Raw genomic sequence first — 5,313 nt, forward strand, 5'->3', positions numbered from 1 at the left:
GTGCAAGACAGGGAGGGGAAAAGCAGGAGGAGGAGGAGAAAACAGACATTAGCCTCTCTTGGTGGAGAACAAATGGAGCCCCGAGAGGGACGTGAAGAGGAGGAACGAGGGAGTGAAGGGGGAAGGAGAGGTGAAGCACACAATGCTATGGGGCACGGCGGTTGGACAGACAGCATCTGCTCTCAGCTCTCTGTGGCTCTAGTAATGGATGGAGAGTTGGAGAGAAACCGAGAGACAGCGGTAGGAAAACCTGGAAAATAAGAGGAAGAAAGAGAGGACAATAGAAGGAAAAGGCAGAGGCCGCATGCGAGGGAGGAATAGAGATGGGTGAGGGAACAAGAGCGAACAAGTCAAACTTCAGAAACTTTTCTTTTATTATTTTGTCACTTTGGATGAAAAAAAAATCGTGTGTCATTTAAAGGGCGTTATCAATTCAAACGGAGGGATGACAGACAGATAGACAAACAAAAGAGGAAGAGGGACAAAAGGAGTGAGACATCTTTCCAATAGGAGAAAGAGCAGCTGATAAGGGAGGACACACGATACCCGCGTGTGTGCGGACAAAGGCTTCTCACCGTTTTTCGCTGCTACCTCCTTCTCACATGGAGATCATAGGGACTTCCTCTTTTAAATGCCGAGGTGTGTGTGTCCTCTGTGAGAGGAGTGGTCACTGACAGAGGAAACTTGGCCTAGTCTGTTTTATGGAAATCTGAGAGTTTCCCAGAGCCATCATAAAACTGCCTCTCTATTAGACCCCACCTCTCTCTCCCTCTCTCTAACCCATTACCAGGTCACACACATTCCTGTCTTATAAAAGATGATGTGTGTTGTCATTGGGGGTTCAAAGACATACAGAGGGGGCTGTGGAGTAAAAAGAAAAGGACACTAAGCGAGAGTTTTCACTTGAATTCTCACATGAAAGCGCTGCTCGCTCAAAGTCAAGGCTTTGGGAGGCCGGGTGTGTTTCGGAAGACTTTGATGGCGATGGACAGAGCGAATGAGAAGTGGAGAAGAAAGAAAAGAAGAGAGGGGATCAGGAGGAGGGCTCAGAAAAGAGGAAAGTAGAGCCGGGGTCTAGGTAATTAACGGCAAGCTCTTTAATTACCGCTGGTGTTCATTGTGCCAGAAGGAATGTGACAATTATGCCATTAAAACTTCCTAATGGGGGGAAAAAGCGAGGGAGATGAAGGGGGGGATAACGGAAGACATGCAATAGAGGAGGATGAAAGAATGAAAGGAGAGAGGCAACAGAAGGAAGAGAGAACGACGAGAGGGAGTGAGGGAGGAGGGATATGAAAGGAAAAAGTGAAACAATCGCCACAAAAGAGGAGCTGGGAGGGAGATGGGAGCGTATTAGGCCAGCACAGTGACAGAGCAGATTAGCATCAAACAAGAAAGGCCACAGACGTGTGTGTATGTGTGTGTGTGTGTGTGTGTGTGTGTCTGTGTGTATGTGTGTGTGTGTGTGTGTGTGTGTGCGTGCGTGTGTGTGTGATCACTGAAACAGAGGACATATTCATTCCAAAGACGCCACCAAGGTGGATGGAACTTTGATATGCAGAATCTGGCAAAGGAAACTCATGTGGTGTGCGTGTGTGTGTGTGTGTGTGTGTGTGTGTGTTTGTGCGCTTGCTGAATCTGCGTAGGCTCCTGTTTCAAGTGGTGGCAAGCAGGTAGGGAGGAAGGTGAGGAGGAGGAGGAGGAGGAGGAGGAGGAGGTGGAGGAGAAAGGGGAGAGATCCACAGAAAAGGGCCTTGGGGGCATCCTGATACACATCCAGTACATTTCCATCTCCACATTACCTCTATGACTACACACACACACACACACACACACACACACACACACACGCCCGCACGCACGCGCACACACACACACACACACAAACACACACACACGCACACACACACGACAGAACACTATAACAAATGTGTCTGTGCACATATATAACACACAAAAACACACCATTTCCACACCAACATAAAAAAACACACAACCCACGCACCGGCACTTACAATCACACATGGTCACACTCACAAATAACACCCACACTCACACACACACACACACACACACCAAAAAGCTACACACAAACACTTACATGCAGAGTCTTCATGCTCACCAAGGCGGTTGGTTTGTCAGGGGGGTTAGAATTTGCATGGCTGGGCAAATTTTCCTTGTGCTAAACTCTAATCAGCTCCTGTATCTCTCAGACACCTGCCCAGCAAAAAAAAAAACCTTAATATGCAAAACACCTTCCCTCCCTCCTCCACTACTGAAGCTCCTCGGCCAACAGAAGACTTATTCACCTGGCCTCTCACTCTTTTCCTCTCTGTCTTCTTGCAAATTTTCACATTTATGTATGCAAATAGGCTGTTCCCCTTAAGCCTGTTTTAACAGTAGCTTCCTGGTGCCATGAGAAGAATGATAGTTTTGTCTGAGATGTGACAGGGAATTTGTCTGAGGGAAAAGATGGCGTGTTACGTGTGCTTGGGCAAGTGCTGCATTTTTTTTGTAAGGTGTTTACTAGAGGTTGTTTTGTCAATTGTTTTTCTGTGATCGGTTATGTGAGTCACACAAACCTGTCTAAGAATCTTATGGATCCATTTCTCTGAAGTGAAACATAGTGTCAGTAAAAGATATATACTTGTTTCATCCAGTTTACATTTTGCCCAACTGCACTGCAATGCAACCCACATGTTTAACACTGACTTATTTTGTAAGCACAAAGTAAAACCTGCGCTGAATGAAAGTCAAAAAATATGTTTTGCTTATTGTTTTGTCTCTCAAATGTTTGTCTGTGCCGAAGGATGCATGTGTATGTTTGACAGTAGAAGTCGGGAGGGGGGAAAGTTTCTCCGTGCTCACAAAAATGATCTGACTCAAACACATGTAAGTACAAGTTTGACAAGATAGTCAGTTGTGGTCCACAATGTAACTTTTGCAGGTGTGGTGTGGAAACTCCAGTGCACATATGCTGATGGACCTTTCAGTGAAGCGGGAGACCACCTGTGTCCAGCAATAAACAATATCAGCATAGATTCTGGATTATTAATAGTTGTAATTTTAAGTAATTGTAATTTTATGTGGAAAAATAAATATTACATAGGTCTTAGAACATGTCTTTATCTTCTGTTCTGTCAAACAACACAGGGCCAATATCAAGGACATATCTATAAGAATCAAGTTTGTGCAGCTGCGTTTTTGAAATATAATTAACTTCTATTTCCTGTTGAGGGTGTCAGGTGATTTACCATAAGCAGAGCATAATTTGATATGAAAACAGAAACAAGCCTCTAAAGGAAAATACACCCTGAATCCAGGATCAGGAAAAATAAAAACCTAAATGGTAAGAACAGAAACAAATAGTGTTGATACTGTGCTTTTACCATCGGAGGTGTACAAATATGAACTTTGCTGCACATATTGAAGGTCACTCTACAGGAGTGTAAATGCAGGGCTAGGTGAAGAGTCACTTTCTTCTTGATTTAAACGTATTTCCCTGTAACTGAACAAATAATTCAGTCATGATCAGTCAAGAACAGGTGAACAGAAGAAATAGTGTCATTTTTCTTTGTGCTTTGCTTTGATGGACTTTGGCTTTTTAAGACATCATATACGTGCCTCTTCCTGCCAGAGTCCTTCAAAGCCTCCCTCAAGAGGGCTGAAGATGGATGTGGGGAAGTGTGTGTGCGAGTGTGTGTGTGTGTTTGGGTGCACACAGAGGAGCCCCAGTGGACAAATAACGGACAGAGAGAGAGCGACGTAAACAGAGAGAAAGAGAGTGAAGCACTTTAAATGTGAGTGCTGCAAAACTCCCACTGCTCGCAAGGGCACTTCTCTCCTGCACGTCATCTCTCTTTCTCCTCTCTCTCCTTCTACCCTTCTTTCTCCCCTTCCCATTCCCCTCGATTCCCTTTCCCCCTTCATCGCTTTCTCCTTTGTCTCCGAGCTCTCACCCTCTACCCCGTATCTATCCATCTCCCTCTTCCCCCTCTCCCCCTCTTTTTCTCCCCTTCCTCTCACTAAAACAGTAGGACGCTTAACCTTGATAACAGTGAGATCCCCCCCCCCCCCAAAGTGGACACACACAACACACACACACACACACACACACACACACACACACACCGAGGAGAAGTGCTTTGCCAGCATGCCAGGCGGTCCAAGGGACGGCTGTACCTTCGAGGTGAACAGGACACTGGGAAATGCAGCAGCAACAACAAAACACACATACATCACTCTCAGACAACACACAAGCCCAGATCACTCCAGTCCTTCTTAACACAAGCCTTTTAAAGGTCTATTGTCAGCGACATTGAGAGAGCACAGGCAACTCTGAAACACACACATTTACACATGCACATGCGCACGCACACACACACCACACAAAACACACACACATCACACGCACGCACGCACACGCACACACACCACACCACACACACACAACACACACCACACACACACACACACCACACAAGTGGCAAATGGAGAAGTTGGGAAAACCTTCCTGTGCTAAGAATTTATGATTATAATACACTGGAATACACATAAACATCTCACACAGAAGGTATGAGTATAGGGAAGTAAAAGCAGCTTCTCAAAAGCAAACCACAACACACACACACACACACACACACACACACACACACACACACACACACTAAGATCCACTGAGGGGAAATTAACAGTGAGGAAGAAGTAAAAACCAGCGATAAGGTTTTCTTCCTCATTAGATGAGAGTTCCTCACATGTCTTTAGGGCTAAAACCTGTGATGCACGCTTCAGATTTTTTTTTTTTCATATCATAGCTGTCCTGTGAAAATCATGTAGCTCTACATTTAGTAATTTTTGAATATTTCAGTTAAACTGAAGGATTAAGTTGTAAGCAAAAAAATGTTTTCACAGGACAGCGACGATATACATTAGTACTACAGCGTATGGCAGGATGTATGAGAGACTTAAACTCAGCATTGAGAACGGTCACAGCGGTGTCAGTGAGGACACAGTGAGAGGGTGTCACACTACCCCTCTGCGTCACGAGGTATCAGGTGAAATTCCACGTTTTTCGATATGAACCGCATCAGTTCTCAGCTCTTCCTCTCACATACAATGATTCTTTTTCTGCTAAACAGTTAAAAGTGTTGGTGTTTACCTCAAAGTCGTTGGCCTTGTTGTAATGCATGTTGAGGGCTCGGAAGAGCTCGCTGTCGCGGCTGACGCCCAACTCCTCGACTCCAGTGACTCCATCGTTGATGGCCTGGCGGGCAAACTTCTCCATCTGGATGTAGTAGAACTCCCTGAAGTTGC

The 5,313-nt window shown here is 45.2% G+C and overlaps 1 protein-coding gene across 1 annotated transcript in view; it reads right to left on the bottom strand.

The window, feature by feature from the left end:
- LOC116706692 (prospero homeobox protein 1) overlaps positions 1-5,313 on the bottom strand; it is a 27,237-nt gene that overhangs the window by 7,676 nt on the left and 14,248 nt on the right. The gene's annotated exons all lie outside the window — the stretch shown is intronic.

The sequence above is a fragment of the Etheostoma spectabile genome, chromosome 18 (assembly GCF_008692095.1).
Source record: "Etheostoma spectabile isolate EspeVRDwgs_2016 chromosome 18, UIUC_Espe_1.0, whole genome shotgun sequence".
Classification (NCBI taxonomy): Eukaryota; Metazoa; Chordata; class Actinopteri; order Perciformes; family Percidae; genus Etheostoma; species Etheostoma spectabile.